At 45.3% G+C, this 23,756-nt stretch overlaps 1 long non-coding RNA gene across 1 annotated transcript; it reads right to left on the bottom strand.

Annotated features, from left to right (window-relative positions):
* Positions 1-4,854: 4,854 nt before the first annotated feature.
* On the bottom strand, positions 4,855-10,197 carry LOC144164066 (uncharacterized). Its single transcript, XR_013321030.1, has 4 exons — positions 10,099-10,197; positions 7,247-7,348; positions 5,007-5,085; positions 4,855-4,919 (listed from the first exon to the last, which is right to left on the bottom strand). It is a non-coding gene; the product is annotated as an uncharacterized LOC144164066 (long non-coding RNA).
* Positions 10,198-23,756: the final 13,559 nt, after the last annotated feature.

The raw sequence follows: 23,756 nt of genomic DNA, 5'->3' as shown, positions 1-23,756 counted from the left end.
TTTAGGCGCCTCAAACGTTTTTCTTCTGTCCTCATTCGATCGCTGAGGGCATCGAGAAAAAGCTCAAAATATTTCTACATGAACTGTGCACAGTGTATTTCTACATTAACTGTGCACGGCGTCCTCGATGCATTCTTACTGTTTTCGTACTCTATGTGTTCCCCAGGCTTCCTCCATTTCAGTGTCCTATGCCTGCTGTCGAAAAAACAGTTCTCTACAGCAAGCTAGGTGTATAAAACGGTTCACTGTAGGTGGGTTAAACTACAGTTGTGTCTGTGAAAAAACTGTAATGAAAATCATATAAAAGACGTAGAACTCTTGCAAACCATTCACCTTTATTCAGTGTGGATCCGCAAGTACTACTGCTAGCGGTCATACAAGCGACTGCTCCTGATATTCCCCAGTCATGGGATAAAATGGATTGTACACACTTGAATCTGAGATGACACACACAATAATCTCACACGAAAAGGTTTATAGACCAATGTCCCTAGAACATTTGCTGGTTATGCGTATAAACATGAGGGAGTGTTCCCGTAAAAAAGGAGTCAGAAATCTTGAAAGACAAGGTGAAACCTCTAGCTTGCATTCTTAGCCACTGCATTTACAGAGCATAAATGAACTAGTTAGTTTCTACAAACCGTATCGTGAATCCTATCTCGGCACGTATCGAGAACTAAATACTGTTTAGATTCATGGTCTCTTCAAGAGAAGAACTTATAGTTTTTCAAAAACATTTGGAAAGTTCAGGTAATTGCAATCACACCCTGGGACGAAGGCAGCAGTGAGAGGAGAAGAAGGTAAAAGAAAATAGCAAGACGAAGCAAGACTGGGCATTTATCAGTGTTCATCACGAGCAGTTGCTCGTTTTTACGTGTTGCTTGCATACCTACACAGACAACAGTTTGAATAAACATGCCTTTTGGGAGACAGTGCTTGCAACAACCAGTTTGCTGTTTCTTTCCACTGTGTTCGCGGTCGCAAAAGCAAAATATTGGGATTTGAGAAAACACGTCCCAAATCTGGCCTACCTCTAGAATTTGGGTTAAAACGGCACACGTTAGTGTAGATGACCCCCACTGCTTTGCAGTAATTCCGTAGTAATTGCTAGATGCAAAAACACCTTCACCGTTTCGGTATTCACAATGTTCACATGTGCAGCTCAATGCTTTGTGGGAGTATGGGGGCTCAAAAGTGTTTAAGAAGTATAGAAGAAAAGAAAAGGGAACCAAATATGTCAGAAATGATTGCGGTTAGACTACGCCAGTTTTCAGAATTCGATGGGATTATTTTTCATTTTTGAGCGTAAATAAAGAAAGAACGTACTTGTCCAATATTCAATTTTTCGCTGTAATAAATCGCGTAGTTCCTCAAAGCTAGCGAATGAATCCGGTTCTGGGTGGGCTTTATGCTTTCTTAATATCTTTTTCGTTATATTCCCGACTGTTTTTATTTGTTTTCTGAAGCTCGGCTTATCTGATGTTTTGCTTTCCCCAAAAAATCATAAATGGTATATATAAATGTAACCGCGAATATTTTTTACGTGAACTTCAACCACAAGTTAGTGATGTCTGAGGCAGCGGTGCGGAAGTCAAACAAAGGAAAACAGTTTTCATACCTCTGGCACAATTGAATCAAATTCGTCCTTATCGCAGAAGTAAACCTTAAGAGGCCGGGTGGCAGGTAAAGAAAGGCGATGACATTTGATTTTTGTGGTTATTTTTGCATGATCACTAGCGCCGAGAATTGCTGAGACAGATTGATTCAGGGATTGAGAACTGTAAAAAAGGAAATGAAGCATGTTGTTAATTATACTAAGGCAACTAGTAGGGACACAAAAAATTGTAAAAGGCCATGGATGGCGAGGAGATCCCCAATCGCTTTCGTCTATGATACTGTCGACAAAAATACTGATATGACTTTTACACAGCGGATGTCACGTATAATAAAATCACCGCTGATTACCAAGGCTGTTGCAACCTTTTGCAGGTGCTCGGATAATAAAAGGAACTGCAGAATACCACCATCTGTAGGCGGTCGATAAAACACCGGATCGTATTGTGTTCCCCAATCTGAAGCACGATCTGGCACCATGCTGAATCGCAGCTTACATCGCTAAAATGTCTCGGAACGCTGTGGATGGTTTTTTTAAACCAGAACAAATCCACTTCCACCGCGTGGATTTCTTTTTTGTGGTTAGCCTCACAATCGTGGGGGAACACCGCAGAGTTGGTGATCTATTCGCCAAGCCATGACTCAAAGCCGAAGACTACATCCATGTTTAGGGAAGATAACAGGCTTGCTAGTTCATCAGTTTTATTTGCCACAATGCGGCAGTTAACAAGCCGAAAATCGAGATTACACAACATCATAAAACACAATATCGTGACACAATATCACATTACAGAATATCACAGAACACACAGAATGCTCAGTACCAAGACTAATGATCAGGCGTCTGGTATAAGCTACTTCTTTGACTGCACAACAGTTGCGGAGAAGACGTCATAAAGATAGAAGCGCCCTTCAATGAACAGTTTGTCATGCTTGAACGTGTATTTTAATGACTGCATTTTTCAAAAATTGAGCAGCCTCTTCCACGCAACACATAGTGGGCGTGAGAAATCTTCGGGCACAAAAAATATAGAATGTTGGAGTTTGATGACTGAAGTCAACACAAACTCTTTTTTTTATTCTAACAAATCGTACAATGATGGGCCCAATTTTGTCTTCGTTGAACGAGCCAAATCTGTCAGCACGATCAATGCTAACTGGATCAAGTTTATCGTTGCAGAACGAAACAATGGTTTCTTCGGACTCCTTTAATGTTTCACATTTACTACCAGGCTAAACAACAAACAAAATTATTTAGGTGCTGCCTGTTCTCAGCATCACCTGTGCGTGCCTTCAGCGCTTCTATTCCTGCTGATACCACTCTGAAAGCCCTTTTGGCTCTCACACTAAGTTACTAGAAGGGAACTGCCTTTGCTCCAAAGAATCCACACTTTCTGTTATTTTTTTAAATTTTCATCAGTGGTGCGCAGTTTGCTACTGGTATCTGCTACTGCAGGAAAAATAATTCTCTGACCGGCCTTAAGTCTGGTGATTACTTGTAAGATTGCCTACATTCAGATGTTGCTGTCTGAGCGCACGATTCGCCTGCTTTTGTAGGGCCAGGATTCCACTTTATGTCACCCAACAATAATAAAAACAGTTGCGACACAAGAGCGCGGTGCACTAGAATAAAGAGTAGTTCAGCAAATGCATTCAGAGCATTTTGGCGTCAAAGTTGAAAGACACCGGAATTAAAAAACTCTCTGACATTCTCACGCAGGAACAGTTATCGAAGTAACTAACCTGGACGAGAAGCGCTGCTAAGTAAGTAAATGGCCCGAGGAGCGCGTCCTGCCCCGATGGCTGCAGCGGCCGTGGGCGTATAGATTCACAGTGCGACGACCCTGGTTGCCATACTAGGTCACCGGGCTGCAAGGCTTGAAAATTCGGTGAGGCGCAAGATCGGAATGGCATCCCAAACTCGAAACTCCGGAGGTTGAAGTACCAGCAGTGGCGACGAGTTCGATTCTTGCTGCAAATCAGTTGTCCAAGATTCAATGACTAGGCCACACGGGCAAGTTGGCACCATCAAAAGAACAACGAAGACTAGAAGTGCTGGTAAGTACATGGCACGTAGAGCGGCATCATGCCCTTGTTCTTCACTTCGTCGACCTGTCGCTTTCGAGTGCACATGTCTCATCAGCTAGCACATAATTAGCGGCTTTGCATAGCTGTTCTGCTATCACCAGTGTCAACTTGATGATTTTTATCATATCTAATTCCCAAAACGGCAGATCCTAAAACATTTATCGAGATTTCCTACCAAAGTTGCAGGACTCCAGGTGCAAATACAACTATTTTTACTAACACATTTGAGCTAGGACTCGAAGCAATTTCAATAAAGTATACTACTTCCGTCAAAGTAGCGCGGTTTTTGAAGAAACGCGCAAGCCGATCATTCTGAAATTATTGGTTGGATCCCTCTTTACGTCCCGCCACGTTGTATTTATTACAACAAAACAAGCAATGAAAATTTGTTTGTAAGAGTGGATATAAAATCTTGAAAAATGTGTTGCGTTCCTAATTTACCCTAACAATGTACACAAGAAATGTTATATTGCTAAATGCTTCATTGAGTCTCAGTGGGAACCATCCCACAATATGTCGCGTAGAAAACAAGTTTTGCTTTTCCTAAGTCTTTTTCTCTGCCAGACCCCATGCAAGAAATTACAAAATGAATCAGTAGACGACTTGCTCATATAGAAGCTATTTTGTAGTAATGTTGGTTCTGCAGAGAACCAACATTAATACAAAACTGTGGAGTTGATGGAATCCATCAAACCTCAACATGGTGGAATATGGTAATGGCATTAGTGATGGCATGACGGCAGATGACTGCATGCTGGCAGGGTGATGGCATGACGGCATGCTGGTAGACGTCGGTACGGCGGTAGCTGACGGCATGCGTCGGTAGCTGACAGCAATGGTAGCGTCGATGCTGGCAGGTTGAGTGACGATATGACGGCAGATATGCGAAATTGCACAAAAATGATGACGACATGAAAAGGAAAGGTGGTATGCAATGCTAATTAAAAACTGGTTTCATTTCTTGCGAATAAATTTATGAAATAAGATTCGCAGCAAATAAGTAAGCTTGCCTATGCGTTTTGCTATGTCCATTCATGTCGTGATCATTTTTCTGCTATCCTGCTACAATGCATTGAAAACTTATCAGCCATTTAATTAGAGCTTAGAGGCGTGTGCTGGGGTGCTTAAAAATATTACACAAAACAAACTTGGTTTTAACGTTGACTATATTATCAATAAATATCAAATATGGTGGCTATCTTCGAACAGGTGGGCAGCTGAAAAGAAAAAAAAACCGAGTTACACACTAAAGCTTATACAATCCAGATCAACTCAAAACAAATGTATATTCACATTTCACATACCTCCTTAAACATTCTGAGATGGTCACTCCGATGTGGTCCCTTGCTTCTGCCCATCCTCTTTGCCATAAAAATAGAAAGCCTGCAGAAAAAGAACATTTTCAACAAATTAAGTGGAAACCATCTTGCTAGGACTCCCTTCAGGTCATGGAAGGGTGCTCTTGACCGGCACTGCTCTAAAAGGCATCGCATGGTGGCAATGCCTTTCCCGGGAAAGGATTTTAGTAAGACGCAAGCGTGGATGCATGCAACCGAGAATTTCTAGAGAACATGTGTTAACAGCAGGTGGGAAAAAAGCAAAACACCCTCGTCTAGAAGAATTCTGTGCTCAAAGCGCAGCCAGCGAATACCAGGAGCAAGAAATGTAGCTTCAGGCGAGTGTGTTCAAGATTAGGAACACGTTAAATTTAAAAGTGAAGAAGGCCAGATGACATTAACCTGGTTGGATGCATTGAAGCGACGAAAAGAAACACACACAGTCTTGAGATGAAAGTGCAGACTAAACGAACGCTTGCAAAAACTTCTTAACTTGTGATGAATTTAGAGAAAGTTCAATACTATGAGGACAACCGAGCTGTGCAAGCACTAAAGACTCTTTCCGAAGCCGCACAAGAAGGAGAACGGCTGTGCCAAATTTGCCATGGAACAGATTATCAATAGTGATTCGGCGCGCTGACTGGACAGGAACCCACGTTGCGGCAAAGTGTTGTGGAAGGCGACTTCTTGTAAAGGATACGAGCATGTGAGGGGCAAAAAACTGCTGAAGCTGCCGCCTCAAAGCACACTAAAAATCTTGTCGGACCTTCTGCAAGAGACTCGAGTAATAAACCTAATAAAGGAACGGCTTTAAGTGGAGGGACAAAGCTTGCGGTCACTAAAACAACCATACTGCAGCCTGATTACTGACGAAATGTCAATACAGGAAAATGTAATTTATGGCTGCCAAGTCAACATATTTTCGGCCTTGATATAAGCTGTGAACCTTGAACCGGTGGTGCCACTGAATTAGCCTGCAGGCTCCTTTGGTTTGTCCTGCGGGGGCTATCCACGGCTGACGTTATCCCCTTAGGGTATTTTTTTACTGGGAACAGGAAGCATCACCGGCTCCGTAACCTGAAATTTAGTGTGCTCAACTGTGTAAGAGGTGGGGTTCTTCATTATCCGTATTGTCACAGACAGCCACCAGACAAACAGCGCCATGTTTCTAGGCATCTCGGTTGACAACACACTACAACATCAGCATGTTTTGCTACATCCAGCGTGGCAAAATGACCAATCGTTCCTTTTATTTGACCAAACCACCTCATTAAGAACCTTAGAACAAATTTTCTAGAGAGAGAGGGGGGATGTTTGATGGAATACATTAAGTTAGGGACTGTTTTGTTCTCAAGGCCCTCTTTAGCATCCAATAAAAGTTGTCACTTGTGGACCCAGTTTGGCTCCTAAGCTGATCACACATTGAGCCGAACCTGGAAAAAATTAAGCTGTCCCACGCCACCTTGATATTTTCGCCTGTCGTCATCAGCAGCCTGAAGTTCCTTCAGAAAAAGCCCAAAGGTCACGAACACGCTACAGAATCAAAAATTTCAGTAAAACAAGCTGAATAGTGCAATCCCATGTTAGGGACCATGCATCTGCTCCACGTAAATATGTGATTGCAGCCTGTTCAGCAAGGTGTCTCAAGTGAAGCATGACAAAGCGCAATAACACAACAGCCGAACCAAGAACTGTAGCGCGGATAGCTGATTGTGTGGCCACTTTCCGAATTGACGCCACCGCATCACGGATAGCGTGCACCACAGGTGACACGGCGGAGGAAAAGAGAGCTATCGTTCTCACAGGCGGAGAGGAGCATTCGGCGGGCTGCACCAAAAGGGGGATATCAAGCAGCTGTGTCACTTCTAAATGTTGCATCATGTGCATCCTAGTTCTCTTTTTTACTATGAACTCCCACCTTCGTGTTTGTGTTTCAGCAGTCCAATGTACAATGGCAGCAAAGGTTCATGTTAAACAATACATAAAGACGTTAAATACAATACATCCAAATTCACTGATTCCAAACTCGGAGAGCAATGAAATGCTGAAATGAAGATGCCGACCAGCATATATATAGTGCTATTGGAAGACCAAAGCACTGCACTCTCGGTAAAGTTAGGCATGTTCTGGTAACTGAATTTCACAGTGCACGTCATAGCATTGCACTACAATTGTATAGAACTAGGTGTTCACCTATTGTGACCAACCTGAAAAACAGCCAGTGACATCTGATGAGAGGTCCATCCAGAAAGGTCCATCCACCAAGTAGGGCATGCCAGCTGATCTCCACTGCAAGGTCAGTCAGTAGCCTGAAAGATAGAAGTGAGTGGCAAACAAGCAAGTTGCATTAGCCTTAATCCTTCAAAGTTCTAAATGCGATATTAAGGTGTCGAACAAGGTTTTCTTCACACTCCAAGCGAAAAATATGAGAACGTTAAAATACCACATTACCTGGACGTAAGGATGGCCGAAGTGACTATCACCGCATAGTGACAATGTCAACGATAAAGCTTCTAACTCAATTCTCTCTTTGGAAGTAGATGCCGTTCATTATGACCAGTTCATGTATGCGTAAAAAGGTGCTGAGATGAGCTCTGTCATTGCTATACGGCAAATTGCTTCCACGATTCTGTGACAAAGCGCAGACCTAAATGATGATAACATTGCCTTAACAATTAGGGAGTGCCTAGCGTTCCGTCCAGCCGGAATGCTAAAAACTGCTAAAGTTCCATCCAGACTGAACGCCAAATCAAAACCAGCCAATTAGCCGCCATTTCTCATTCTGGGATTTGGTGTAGTGGTTCCGCGGCTGACTACGAACGTTGTAGGCCCTGGTTCGATTCTCGCACCGTTTTTTTTTGTGTGTGTGTGTGGCCGTGGTTAACGTTTTGTAATACCAAAACTTCCCGCCCGCTTTACAATTCACGCGATGAGAGCAGTAGGTCTTGGTTTTTTACTCAAGCAGCCGAGCCGCTCCCTCTCGCTGGAGCCAAGGCCGACGTAGTCATCGCCAGTTGCACCCGATCTCCTCGAAATATTACCAGTGATTAATAATTAACAGTGAATCTGGCTAGTCAGTGAGCGGAAGTGGTTTGGCCGGTTAGGTAAAAATCAAGACCGACTGCTCTCCCTGAAATATTGTGAAGCAGGCGTCGGGTGGCGACTTGGAGATCTGTCCAGATTGAGCTAGAGTTAGTCCGATCATCTGTAATTATTAATAATGATTAATAATTATCAGTGATTCTGGCTAGTCAGTGAGCTGTAGCGGTTTGGCTGGATGGGTAAAAATCAAGAAAGACTGCTCTCAACGCGAGTTGTGTCTCTTCCGGACGGAACGTTATTGACAGTTGCCGTTCCGTCTAGACGGAACACTATACACAGCCTAACAATTCTGCCAAAGTAGGCTGGAAAGGCTGTGATGAACTGCTGAACAACAATACAAGTGAAGCAATTTTTTTTTGTTTCTAAAGTCTCTTCTAGGCGATTGCAGCTTAAACCAGGTTCAATTCTCCTTCCCACGCAGTGCTTGAAGCCCACATGATGTGTCGGTGCATGTTTTCAGCTGGTACCGTCAATATTATGGCAACAATTTTTTTCCTTCAAAACATGAATCTAATTAGTCCTAATAATGGCCGCGATGTTTTAGGGAAGCATAGGGAACCAGATTTAAGGTTGTGCTCACATTGACATCAAACCTATTGAAACGATTTTCAAAAATGACACACATTGGTATAGGCCGCAAAATTTGAAACATGGCAATAATGCATTACTTCCAATAATGACAATAGCCAGTGCTTAAAAAATAATTGCGATGAGAAAGGTTATCCTCTTCTGAAAAATTAAGGAAAAACTTTCAGTGTGATCTAACCATGTAGAAAAGGCTGTTCTCCCATCTATTCTCTAGCGGCATATTTTCTAGGACTTTATTTATTTACATCAAGTCGTGTTTTTAACAGAGTGTATTTTTTGCTGTGCAATTATGTACACAAGCTACTACAAAGAGACCTTCGACCTTAACCAGTCCAGAGGAGACCCACTTTTTTTTTTGAAGCATTTGCTCTTGTGCGGGGTGCACTCATCCACAGAATGAGAGCCCAATACAAAATTTAACTGAGCAACACGCGTGGCCGCGAATTATTCGGAGACGGTAGTGAATGTTGCAGTCCTTAAACGCTCCCCATGCGCGGCCAGCATTGCTTATGCCTCTGCATCAGACGCACGATACGCATGTAGTTTCGACGTGGTAGCGAATTCGGGTTGAATGAACGTTTTTGGTGCTACTGATACACATGCACAAACATATATGCGATTATTGAACGATTGGAACACTCAAACATTCACTGCACATTTGGGGCTTGCGAGTGTGACGCCAATTTCAGCCATCGTACCCTCAATCGAACGCAGAGAGCCTTGTTTGTACCAGTGCACTTTATTGAGTGACCTCTTTGGAAAATGACAATCCCTGCAGTGTAGTGTAGACTTCTGTGTGCCTCGGCTAAAAGTTACCTAAAGCGTACCACTTCAGTCCAGGTGCGAAAAATGATGCGAAGAACAATTTGCAATTCCTTAAAAAGAACTCCCCACCAAAAAAAAAACTTGGGAACTCAACCTGGAGCGGTCGACCGCGCGTATTGGTGATCGGTTGTTGCGAGCAACAAACCGTTTAGCCAACGTAGCAGTATGATCCTACTTCACTCAACAAAAAGCCTACAAACGGCACAAACAATAGGGCTCTTCGATTTACAGACTCGAATTCACCGCGGATATTCCGCCGGAGTCCGATGATTCCCCGAAGCCATAAAGATACACAAGAAAATCGAATGCCTGACTGCTTTCAGGGAACCGGCGGTGAGTCCGGGACTGTAAATCGAACAGCCCTACTGTTTCCAGTCCCACACGCAATATCCGCGGTCAAAAGTCAGATCTACGTAACCCTCAAAATCAGTCGCTCTCAAAAAACATTAGGGCTAACCGACGACGCAAACGTCTAACACGGAACGGAAGAGCCCTGCCCTGTTAAATACACAAGTAAAGTGCAAAAAGTTGACTAGTCACTTACCTTAAATCACAGGCGACATATCTTCGTCGAAACCAAAGTCCCATGTCTTCAAAACAACCATAACAAAGCCACTCGACAAGCGCGTACAACTCCACCGTCTCGGCGGCCAGGAAGAAAGGAATGCGGCGGCGTGATGGCGTGGCGATGTTGGTGGATGGAGAAGTGGAGTACTGAGGCCGGGGTTTCGGTTTCGGCTGTGCCTTGGTGTTTTCGTAACGCAGTTCATACACGGCGCGAAGTGAACAAAATGCGTCGAAACAAATTCTGCCTTGAACATAGACACATAAAGCAATGTAAATAGAAAGATAAGGCGGCCATACCCAGAAAAAAGTTGAGTTTGTTGGGCTATCCTGTATATGAGCGATTGAGTTGTGGAATAAACCTCCGACATCACTTTGGGGGAAATCACTTTTGGTTAAAAACTACCAAGAACAGGCACATTTTTCGTTTAAAAAAATCTTGTCGTGCGCTCAGCAAAAAAAAGAAACAAACCACCGGAGGATCGAACCACCAACTGTGCAACAAAAAACGAGCGCGTTACCACTGCACCACCGCCACAATCGGAATTAATGCCCGAACAAGTGCCATTTAGTTGGTTTGTCAATCTGAATCTCCCATGAATGCACAAATATTGTGAGTTATGTTTACTGCTTCTCGTATATAACCCATTCCGGCAGTCATACCGCTTCTTGGGCACGCACCAGTCTCCAAAACGAGGCTCACCTTGAGAAGTGTAGCCAGCTATCTCAACCTAAAAGAGATATCGCACATCCCCGTTCTCCCCGACGAAAGCCAACGTAGCTATGAGTGAAATGGCATAGAGTGAAATGGCATGCGCGCCCAAAATTAAAACTATGTTGTGTAATAATACCGTGCTTAGATCTGTCTCAAGGCAGCTGATTACAACTACGAAGGATCGGTGAAGCGCTAGACCCGTAGTCTGCCGCGTACAATTTAAGCCATGCCACGGACGGTTCTGTCCGCGGGCTCAGCGCAGCGAAAATGAACACGTACGGTTTGACGGTTTGACCCTGTCGCAGCGAAAAAAAGCTGCCCATGTTTTCAACGTAAGGGTCGGCACTGCCATCCTTACACCAAAAACGGCGAATAAAGGGCATACAGTTTCATACCAGCCCTCCAAGTTCTGGCTTAAAAACAACAAGCGCTAATCAAAGTAGCTTTTCTCTTATATGCCAAGTTTTCAGCAGCACCTTATCAAAAATGCAGTTATTGTTTTTTTCTTCTCGAAACTCCCAATGCCACCGCTATGTTTCTGTTATTATATCAGTCCTTCGCTATCGAATGAATTTTGGCTTGCTGCCAGCATTCGTTCGGAAAATGCCTTTCCATCATCAATACAGCAGTCAAGCTTGCCGTCACGCGAACATCTGTCGTCATCGCGCAGCGTGCGTGCTATGTTTTCGGCAACAGCTTTTCAAAAAGGCAGCTTTTGTAATTTTCTCGCAACGGTCAATGCCAAAGCTATGTTTCTGTTATTACAAGCGCTTCGCTCTCGTATAAGTTTTGCCTTTCTGCTGTCATTCATTCAAAAATGCATTTCCATCGTCAATTCAGCAGTCAAGCTTGCCATCACGCCAACATCTGCCGCCATTGCGCCGCAAGCCTGCCAGCATGGAGGAAGGTGCTGGAAGGTGCTGAAAGGTGCTGGCAGGCATGCCATCATTCCTGCCAACACCTTCCAGCGTCTACTTCCAGCAGCTTCCATTACAGTTTCTTACGTACATCAAGCTTTCCAACGCGACCATCAAACGCAATCAACCTTTCCAGCAATGAATCTTGATGGTTGGATGATGGAATTTTCAACAGGGTTAGTACCTTAAAGTATGCCAACCATTACATAAGGGACCCCTTCGAATACTGCCTACCAACAAACGCTCGTAAATATTGAGTGTTTAGTACTTATTTTAGTAATACGCCGAATAGACTTAATGTGAAGGCACGTTGCCTTATCAGACAATGTCACTCAACTTTTTATAAGTAATAGGGTGTAAGTTCGACGTTTGCAGTTTTCGCAGGCCCATACTACTGCACACGTTGAATTAGCCCCTACGCATAAACATGGGTTGAGCATTGTTGTTACTAGGTAGGCTAGTGCTAATGGAATATTGCCTTGATTCTATGGGCTTAATTTTTTGTCCGCGAAAAAACTGTAGCCGAGGAGAAGGAGATGCGTAAACATTTCGTTAAAGGGATACACGTTTGAGTATGTGTTGTGTAGGAAACGCTTTTAGCGGAAAGTATTCAAAATATGCAACAGGCGTTTTACCGTATTGATTACGCGGTTTGCACGTCATAGTCAACTTACTGCACCTGTGGGGCTCCTTAAAATCTCTGCTAAAAACAACTGTCATCGGGCAATATGGGCATGGCAATGGTAGTAAAGGGTAGAATTTGTTTCATTCGCGGATTTACCAACAAAGCGCAGTTTATAAAAACAATTGTTGTGTTGTTTGTTTTCAGATATATAGGACCTACGATGGGGCAAGCAGGGAGGGGTGTTGAATGGTCTATATTAACTGGCAGTTCCATTAAATTCAAATAAGAGAAGTAGTCATAGTCAGATTGAAGTCATCCTAATATTCTGTTGTGCGGGGTTATGAGTTTGAGTGAACTTTAAATCGGACGAATAATTGTTGTATAATGCTAAAAACGGGTGTGTATGGTAGATGTATGAGAGCTGAGTTTGAAAAGGGTTCACAACTCAAGCCTATTTCTGTACGCGAACATTAGTGCATGAGTTTGAGCTTTGGTCATATTTAAGAAATGTTATCAGTGGCTTCTTTATTCTTTACAGGGGACCTGCGCACACTTTGTAAATAGAGAGAAATCGTCATGCAGCATGTAGTTTACACAACCGCAGTTTAGCAGTACAGTTTGCCAAGTGTGACTTTGGAGGGAAATAGGTGACGTGACTGTAATTTATATTTCTTTAACTACATTCATCGACTTTCTGAAGAGAGATACCAGCGATATAATGCTTCGCAGTATTCGATTTGCCTCCTTCTGCTATCTGACAACAATAGGGGGTGGCAAGCGAATGGAGGACTTTATTCGTATATATGTCACAAAACTGCCTAATTTTTTGGTCGAACGCAGTCAGTCTGGTGCTTTTATTGTTAGAGAGACACTAATAGCACCTCAAGCGACAGACCGCGTGCGAAAGTCTTGAGTTTTTTATCAAGTTCAAAGGACCATAGGAAGCATCGTCGCGAAATAAACTGCCACAGCTTGCCGAATGAAGGCTCAACTTGGAAGCATCCCGCCGAGAGGCACAAATGGCTCCTATGCCGCTTTGTGTGCCGTACGATCTTGGACGCGTTCCATGGTGTTTCTGCACTGCAAGCACGTAGTATTGTACGCATACACTTAGCGAACGTCCGCAGCTGACCGCACGGCGAGGTACTTTGGCTTTTTGTGGGAGTGCTCCAGCTCTAGCGTATTAATTTCCGTAATTGATTTTGCTACAGCCTTGGCACCCCAATAGAAATACAGCAGAGCTTTTCCGAACTGCTGCCTGTATATTTTGCTTTGCCGAAACCAAGGGATCCCAAACGTTCTCTTACTGCTCTTACAATTGTCGTAGTCACACACTGCAAAAGTTAACCACCCTGTTTATACTAACAAGGTTAAAGAAAGTTTCGTTCTTCGTCAAGCACGCTCGCTTATAATACAAAATACAAAAATCACTTACCAACATTTCCTTTTCTTTAAACCATTATCTAATACAAATAGGTAAACGCATTTTTGGATACATATACAACACAAAAAGAAGTGGCAGACAAGCAGAAGCTGTTTGCCCGTCTACTTATTTTGTCCTTGAGAATAACGTTTGACATATATAACTCAATAAAATTGTCGTCTCTCCCCCTGTCTCAAATGCTACCTAATTATGTACATTTGGCCTAATGTCTTTACAAGTTGGATACATAGTCATATGTGCTGGGCGTGTATCCGAAAGTAAGAGGACTTGACGGTCTTCCTCACTCATCCGATAGACAAAGTTTTTTTGGATCCCTTTTGCGACTCCAGCCATTCGAACTGCTGGAAGTTGTATCTCCCGTTCGGGGGTAACAAGAACAGTCTGCTATTGATTTATAGACCTAATGTGGTATCTTATTTGCGTAATCACATCATAATTGGTGAGGTTGTAGGATGTATATTCCTGGAGCTTAAGGCACAAGCATATAGTGTTCTGCAAATCTGCTCTGTCGTTATTTTTCTGCCAACGTATTTGTTGCGTGTGACTGCACTGGTCCATACGGTAGATAAGGCGCAATGCACCAAAAATATGTTTTTATTGGTAACTGTTAATGGTACCACAGTATTTCTTCCGCATCCCAGTACATGGGGCCCATGTACACATGTCGGGTGTGATACCGACGGCACCTAGCATGTGCAAGGACTGGTTTACCTCATTTCGCTAAAACTCAGATATCTTAGCAGCGTGAAACAAATTTGTCCTCTGACGCGAGTACATATTACCACGGTCGCAATGCACTTTTGCCTTTTTTACCATTATAAATGAATGTCTTTGGTGTGCTATTTGAAATACTTTCTGCCCTCTTTGAATGCTTATTGCCCGCACCCTATAGAAATATTTTTAAGGATTTCCCCATACTCACCGATTTAATTTAACAATTGTAATCCATCACTCTTAAGTAAAAGTGAAGAATATGAATAGTATCAATATTGTACATGATGATCTTGTGATGCGAATGTATTCTTTTTGCGAGTGGTGCTTTACATTTTGCTCACTGGTCTCCAACGCCTGATGTGTGGTATCTAATAAATTCTATTTCACATACTTCCATTTCCAGATCTAACATATCATAACGAGAAGACGATAAAGAGGGCACCGCAGCGTGCTTTGCCGTTCCAGCCTCTGGCAACGAAGAAGTCGTGTGGGTGCGAGCTGCCTTTGAAGGATCCGTCTTGGCCACCTTGGAGATAAGCTGTAAATACATCGTTCGACCGTCTAATCATTCTAGTCGTCTTTCCTTCCGCCACGTAATATGTTTACAAAGAATGATATGTTTAGTGCGAATAAAAGGCTAAAAGATTTTTGTATGTTTATTCTTAGATTGTTTGATTCAGCCGGTACACCACATGTAAACTGAATCAATAAAAAGGCGTTTATGAAGAAAAACAAATGCCAACTGCTAAAAATCGTAGAAACCTTCTTATTTGCCCACGTTCCTCGGCGAAACTGAAATATTTTTAGTTTGCAGCCTTTTACCAATGCGCAGACAATAGACGTATTCTGCTTTTATTCAACATGAACGTGGGTGTAAGCCCTAATACAGTCATAATACAAAAACATATTTCTTAATCTATTAGAAAATCGGTATTCAGACGTGTAATTGGTTTGTATCGTCTGCTGTCACCGACCGGTAAACACGGTGCGGCGTAGTGCTTGCACAGAGTTCTCAATTACTCAATACCCGAATGGAGAGGGTCGTGTTTTGTAAAGACCAAGGAGAAATCGGCTGTGAGGGATGAATTCACTGAAGATGGAGTAGTAAAGGAACGTGATTCTGAGAAGTCTTTCATCTAGCATTCTTGCGGCCTCCAAATTTCACCGATAGGCAGCTACCCAAAGATGCTTTCTTCCTGCCTTGGGTTGTCGATACAACGAAATACAAAAGCGATTCCTTTTATAATTCGCAGCAATGAGCTTAATTCTGCTCTTTTACTGCCTTCAAGGTAAAAAGATGAAGGGTGAGTTCTGTGGCTTCGCCTTAATCTTACTTGCGTTGTCTGCAAAGCTCGTACATTCACGTGTCCAACATTCAAAGAGGCGATTGATGAATTTCCCCCCCCCCTTCCCCATACTCGGAATGTAGCAGCGGCTAAGAGGAAGTTCACCTCGTTAGGATGCCTGCCGTGTTGTCTCTAACTAGAAACTTGCTATGATCGTATTTTTGTGCCGGGCCTTCATTTGAATACTTTCATCCTCAGCATTCTGGACCTGTTCAAAAGAATGGCAGCTTCATATTTGTGGCATTAAAACGTGGGTGTTGTTTGTGTTCTATGACGCATTCTTCAGTTTCAGCATATAGCACTTGTTTTATGAAAGTGGTCTCCAATTTCCGGAATCTTTCGAAGCCGTTAGTGACACTAGGCGAGTGCATATGTAAACCCACAAGGTTTGTTGAGTCATCTATTTTTCTTCGACTTGGAGCACGTTGCTGAACTGTGCAGCAAAATCTGGTTGCTTTGGCTGCGATACTGGGTCACACTTTTTACGTTGCCTTTCACGACGTCTTGTTAGAAGGCGGATTCTTTCAAACCTGAAGTTTCCCTCTCACCTTCGAAGCCGCTGCTAACTGCCATCGCGTCGACAAAGTGTTTCTTCAATGCTATTCGGACGGTGTTTTGATAACGGAAATCTTTAGGTTAACTCCCATCAATCCAAGTACTGTCGGTATTCCGATGATATGTTGCAGATCTACGTGAACTTTCTTGAAGTTTTATTTATTTTCTTTTTATCCGAAGGTGCCTACGGTCACGACCTTCTCTCCAAAAAACTCATCACCCCAAAGATTTCTGGCAACTTTACGGTGATAAAAGCGAGCTGACTACCTCCCTAGAAGAGAATTCTCATTAGTGCCACGGGAGCCACTATGCTGCTCGAGGACCATGCAGCCAGCATGACCGAAATGGTATTGTAGGGGGAAGAATTGTTTTGTCTTCTTTATTCACCACTTAGCTCTACGTTGCATGAGAAAACATGTCGACGATTCTTAGCCAAGCTGTTCCCTTTCTATACTTCGACGAGATCGGTTATCCGGTCAAACAACACAAACTTTTTAAATATTGCACATACCAGGGAGCGGTAGTATTGCTGTGACGTTCCGCAAATGTGTGAACTTCTTAATTAGTTCCAAACCCTTCCCAATGTACGAAGTGCAAATCATGTGTTTTGTTCCGCGGAGGAAACTAGAAAGCTAGCCATGAAGGCGCAGAGATTACAGTTGATAACATCGAAGTTAGAATTGCTACAGTGTGTGAAAAATTTTAAGCTCGTTACTGTTTTGATTCTGGTAAAAGTAAAAACCGTCAAGCGAAGCCCAGCGTGATGACTTCAACCCGGAACGTGGGTAATAGGGGCTGTTATGTCAAGGGATTTATGTCGAAAATAAATCACGCGTGAGGCTGCAGTGGAAGCAAGTGTTGGCTGGCTAACTAGCTGGGATAAACGACATTCAGAAGAGAGGTTTGGAAAACACATATCCTCGGCAGACGCAGGTTCGGGACAACGACATGACTGGGCCCATTTGATACTGCTAAATACTAATGGCCGACAAGAAAAACCGGCACATTTAATTAACGTACGGAAATCCGGTTCGGGCAACCCTAAAGGCTGTCCCTAAAACAACCAGCGTTACAGCAGTACCGATACAAACGCGAAATATAGATTTCTTGAAAGTGTATATTATGCAACACAAGATACTATCTTGAACAGAAACCCGCGGGATTAGAAAAGGATTCCAAATTGTGACTTACTGAAATGAAAACACCACCACCGAATTTGCGACCCTGATTGCGTCTACAAAGAGGTGCTGTTTGTTCCACTGAAAGTGCTCAGTCGATGCTGTGTTGCTTAATAGCCATGCCCCGGTGAGTGCGACACTGACAGCCTCGGTATCATTTATTTCTTTTACTTTTTTCTGTCCTGATAAATTATTTATTTTTGGTGCTCACGCTACAATGTTTGTAATACGACACAGGCTTTAGTTTAATTTGGGGGCCACCAAACCCCGTGAATTCATAGGGGCTGTTTAGCTGTCTATACCCTCTACGTTATGCTTCAAGAACGGCGCTGAATCAACAGATGCGGAAGCAGAGGATTTAGACTTTTAGGGTAATGGGCACAGTCATCGCTGGCATTGTACACGTTGTAACCCCCACGGGATAGAATATTATGGCATAGTTATGAACAGGTGTTAAGACTTTTGCCTCTCGAGCTACTTCTGTACTATAAAAGTCAGTGTCTTCGAACAACTATGGCTTGGATTGCACCAGGTGTTGGTTTTGTACGAGTTGATTTCGATAACAATAGTCCTTTGCTTTTCTGGAGCACATGGGCTATCATAGGAGCACGCGAAACAACTTCCTGCAGCCATCCACAAAGGCCGTTCTCACATTACCTGTCGCTTCGGTGGGTAGACCCCTTCCAATAATCAGCCTCAAATATTGGTTGACCAAAGTGACACACTTTTTATGAAGGAGAAGCCTTTAAACTCATCCATAACTAATTCGTAACGATTTTGCCGCGTATTTCGCCGCATATCCTATGCTCCATCTGCTGAAACATCTGCCTACATATATAACCTCGCAACTCGCTCGTAGAGCCTTTATTCTCCACATACGTGATCACTGGAGAAAAGGAAAATCGTGCTGTGCTCCATACAAAGGTTTTTAAGAGCAGGAGAGTTTAAGATTGTCTTCTGTCTGTGAGAATGGCTAACCGGAAATTCAGCTCGACGATGTGGAGCAGGGAAAAATCATACGCCAGGAGGTGCGAGGAGGGGCGAGGGAAATCGGCGAAAGCAAGGAGACCAGGAACAAGTGCAACGAGCGCGCAACTCAGGAATAAAAAAAACGCTTCGTGGGGTATAAACCAAACCGGAGTCCCTCAAACAATAAATACGGCATTCATCAGATTGCTTAGTGACCTTGCCTTATTAGCCCAAACTCGCTACTATCCGTTTATGACCGCAAACCTTTTCCGGTGGGTACGTTGTGCGGACGTTCGCTAATGAATTTGGCTGAATTGAAGCTTGCGGTAACGATGACAGCGCCGATAAACCGGGTCAGGACGATGACCCCCCTTCCTTCTTGTGGCCTCTTTGGGTGGAAGCGATGGGCGGCCTCTGCAGGCGCCAGCGAGTCGCAACCCTTTGTATGGGCCTCGCCGGCGGCTTTTTACGCTGCTTCGGAAAAGGCTTTTCTATCCTCGTTACCTTCGGGGACGGCGAGGGGGACAGCGGAGGTCAAAACCCTTATTGGCATGTGCGCTGCTGGTGGGAGGCGGCTTTGCTTGCGCCCTGCTTGCGCAGGCTTCAACGAGTTTGTTGGGAGCTGCGGCCAAGACCGGTGGCATCAAGACTTGCTCCCGCGGCGGTTTCTGGGCGCCAGAGCCCGTCGAATTTCTCGCCAACCGTGCGGCGGTTCGGCACGTTTTTGGGCCTCCGGGCCCCCATCAGGGATCGCGCCGCGATATCCCGCTTTGTTCGCTGCGGCGCCTTTTATATGTAATTCAGTTTTCGTTTAGTCTTGTGCTGTTTCGTCGTCTCCTGTAAATAAGTGTAAATAGATTTCTTTTTCTTCATCGTCAACTTGCCTCGTCTCGTCATCGGGTCCTTCACCACCCTCCACAACTACACCACTCACCTTCTTCAACGAACCTAACTTTACTGGCGCAGCCCGACAGCGTCGCGGACGTTACCTGTGGTTTAGTTAACGAAGTGGTGACTCAATGCGGGCCGAGAGGCGACTTGGAGTGTAGGAGAGAAGGGAAGCCGACAACACGCAAGAACACGACGAAGCTGGACGGCTGCGAGCCGCCTGCAAAACAGCGGATCCGTTAGAGCCACTGCCAGGAAGAAGACATCTTCGGACCCACCGACCTCCGCGGGAGTGAAGGGGGAGTGCTGTGCACGGTGCAGCTTGGCGGTCAGATCAGCGCCGGTATGTGGTCTGGCTCTGCACTTTCCATTTTGGAGGATATCCTCATCGCCAGAGCACAGCATTGCCAGGGACAAAGATCTGGAGGTTGAACGTGCAAAAACGCCAGCTCGAGTGGCTCTTAAGGTTGCCCGAGGCCCCATTTCGGGCGCGACCGGGTAACGAGAACGTGGTGCGGCCGAGCTGCAGTTTCGGGCAGACCACACACTAGTCCGCGAACTGCCGCGTTTACATTCGTCTCGACCTAGACGCCAGCCCACCCCCACCAATGGAACGCTGTGTTGAGATAGATGGTCTGGAGTCATGCGAAAAGCCTCGTCTCGTCATTGCGGCAGTGTCGGGCATCTCCAGAAGACGGCCTAACAAAGTGTACGGCAGGCTAGTGGGACTGAGGGTCTCAGCTAAACCGTTCAAGTTAAGGCGCGACACGGTCATCGAAACCATACGGCTGAGAAGGATTTTCACTTCGTATCAACTGACCAGGGCGGGTAAATCGGTTTCAATGGCAGCAACGTCTCGTAAAGGGGCAACTGTGGGCCCCGCTATTTTCCCTTCGTCGAGGGCTATGCTCGGCGGCACCTCGGCTACACAGCCAAAGGCAGCGGAGGCGGCCGGCCAGCCCACGGGTCAGGCAGGTACGCCCGCCGCGACTGCACGTGCTGACAAGGTGGCGGCGGGCTGTGTCAGCACTGGTCCAGGGGAGGCAGATGAGCGTGCCAGGAGTCACTTCTCTTCACTGGGCGAAACTGAGGAGGGAGCATATCAGCGGATCAGGCCCGATAAACCGGCTTCATCACTGGGCGATTCACGTCAAACTGCTATCGCGGGTCTTCCTACTCGGCGTGTGTCGGTGGCTATTGTCGGCGACTACACGGCTACGCAGCTGGGGGCAACGGAGTCCGAAGTTCAAGCCACTGGACAGCCAGGTCCGCCCACCTTGACAGCACTCGCCGTGGCGGGCTTCCGCCGGGATTGTAAAGGGAGGGCATATGAGCTGATAAATATCGAGGCGCCTCCGCTGAGCGCCAGAAAAGCGCTTGGTCAGACCGCCGAAGCACAATCTCTACCGTATCCCTACCGGGCCGGTCAAAACGATGTGCTCGGGGCCGTTGCAACCGCAAACGTTTTTTGTAAGAATACCCCTGCAGCCAATGCTGCTGGCGGCAGCGAACAAAACGCTGATGCCCTGACGAGAGACCCAGCCTCGCGCCCCATTCGGCTTCCGCCCGCACGAACTGGTGCTCGCCCTCTGGCACACCCGCCCGAGATCCCCTGTTTCGAGAAGTCGCTATCCGGGAGGGTTACAGGCTTTAACGTTCCCCTGAGTGAGCTTTTTCGGGCACGGAAGCCGAGACCCAGTTCGGCCGCGTTAAACGTTAAGAAACTGTTGCTTGCGGTCGGAGCGAGTCATGGCTCAGAAGTAAGGAGAAGGGTCAACGAAAGGCATGCAGGAAGCAACTCGGCATGCCAGGCAGGGACCAATGGCAGGCGCGGACAGGTAAACGTAAGCGTTACAAGACCCGTGCTCCTGGTCATGAGGGTGGCTCTGGCATTGTGGGCTTCCTGCACGGGTTGCAGAGGCGGATCACCTGACGCCTCGGCGAATGCCTTACATCGCGATTGGTGCAACACCTCGAAGGGCGCTCACCCCGAAGCGGCACGCGATTAATTCGGGGGCTACTGGCGCAAACTGTGGTGAACCGACTAAACGCTCGGGAACGTTTTTGTTGCTGCTGTGTATTTATCACCCGTATGCTTGCGGGTGTGGTAGCGTTCACCTCAGGTTTTGTTGCGCAATTGCATCGTTCTTTTTGCTGCCGTTTTCTCTTGTTCTTTCTCTTGTTCTTGCGAGTAAACATTCATTTTGTCTTTGCCGTGGTATCCCGCAGGCAAGTAGTTTTCTGGTTTGAATGATGTGCCCCGGATGTGTTATGCATCACTGTGTTTTTTTTCTCTTGGTGCTTTGCCTGCACGCGGAAATTTCACTTGCATGCATTGAGTCCTCAAGAGATATTCCTCCTGTATTTTTGTTGTATGTGTGTATCGGCGCTGTAATCACTTTGAGGTTAAGCCTGTCGTAGTCTAAGCAGTCCTGACACGGGCTTTTCATAGGGGAGCTGTAATGATGACAGCGCCGATGAACCCAGTCAGGAAGATGAACCCCAACTTTATTGTGCCCTTTTGGTGTCCCCCTCCTTGGCGGAAGCGATGGGTGGCTCCGCAGGCGCCAGGGAGTCGCAACCCTTTGTATGGGCCCCGCCGGCGGCTTTTTCCGCGGCGTCGAGGAAGGATTTTCTGTCCTCCTGACCTTCGGGGGCGGCCAGGGGGGAGCGGAGGTCAAAACCCTTATTGGCATGTGCGCTGCTGGTGTAGGCGGCTTTGCTCGCGCGATGTTCGCGCATGCTTCAACGCGTCTGTTCGGAGCTGCTGCCCAGAGCTGTCCCATCAAGACTTGCTGCCGTGGGGGTTTCTGGGCGCCAGAGGCCCGCGAATTCCTCGTCCACCGAGCAGCGGTTCGGCACCTTTTTTGGCCTCCGGGCCCCCATCAGGGATCGCGCCGCGATACCCCGCTAATGCGCTGTGCTTGTGCTATTTTTTGTTGCCTCTTGTAAATAAGTGTAAATAGACTTCTTTTTCTTCATCGTCTACTTGCCTCGTCTCATCATCGGGTCCTTCACCACCCTCCACAACGACAACACTCACCTTCTTCAACGAATCTAACTTTACTCTTGTCTTCAGAATTCCACCGATTAGATTTCGAACTTTGTGAGGGTGGATTGTTGACTGATTTAAATCTCTATGCTTGGACAGAGCTCGGTGTTTTAACCAACTTTATCTAATAAAGGAGCCTAGATAACAAATACAAAGTGGCGCTGGTGAAGATCATTAGACTGACTGTGTCATTAGCCTTTGCATGTCAAAGCTGAAGGAGAAGTGTGCCATTTTATTTCGCTGAGCACAGCCACCCATACCCACTTTGTCGCCTGCACACAGACCTAGTGGGATGAAAGAGGAAATTATCTTTTAATGGTGAATGGCGATGTGACAAATGGCTTAATTTCTAGTGCTTAAAATGCGTACGAAGAGCTTCGTGTTTTTGTTGGAACTTTGTTACTAACTAGTATAATTAACTGGAGTTGTTCTGACAGAACAGTTGTCCATACTACACCGCTTAAAATAGACTTGTGCAATCACATGCACCATTTAAAATTGTCAAAACCAGATAAAAGTTAAAGTTTTAAAAATGTTTCTGTTGCTTTGCTCTTACCATTTTTTTGATTGTGGGGTGTCGTTTATTAAAACTCTTACACTGACCTCAATGGATAGCAACAATAACATTCTAAAATTTTCTTCTTGGTGGCATTTGCATTGTGTCGTGTGACATTCAATAGAGATAACATTGTTTAAAGTTTTGCTTACCGCAGTGGTTGGCGTGGTTGGAAAGAAGTGTCCGGTATAGTGTGGCTTCTCAACTATTTAGGCTGTATCTGTACCTAAATCAAACGTAAAAAAATTGACCGCGCATCTGCTACTTTCTTGGGAATGTCGCCAAAAGACGATAGTCTTTGTAGACATTTGAAAGGAAATGTCCCCCTTTGCTTTCCCGCTCACCTCGCATGCTGTTCCTGTAACGTCACGCTCATGCCAAGGTAAACACACGAAATGTTTTCTGCATGCGATTTGAATTTGCCGCATTCCACTGCTACAGGCCGGGTTCCCCGATGCAAGCGCTGCAGTACGGTGGAGACGCGCGTGAATCGAGGCGGCCGACTACAATGCTCATAGAACCGCATGGCCGTGCTCCACGTGCGTTCAAATCAGAACGTGAAAGCAATGCCCAGACGTTGCTTTCACCCCTTAATATTAACATTCCGTTTATGTAGATGTCCTGGGCAGCTCTCCCTGTTCTCCTAATATTTAATACCATTTTTCCTAACAATGCGAAA

This window comes from Haemaphysalis longicornis, unplaced genomic scaffold (genome assembly GCF_048455015.1).
Source record: "Haemaphysalis longicornis isolate Haplotype H1 unplaced genomic scaffold, Haemaphysalis longicornis Haplotype H1 scaffold_13, whole genome shotgun sequence".
NCBI classification, from domain to species: Eukaryota; Metazoa; Arthropoda; class Arachnida; order Ixodida; family Ixodidae; genus Haemaphysalis; species Haemaphysalis longicornis.
The sequence above is the reverse complement of the archived record's forward strand: the minus strand, read 5'-3'. Positions and strand labels throughout refer to the sequence as shown.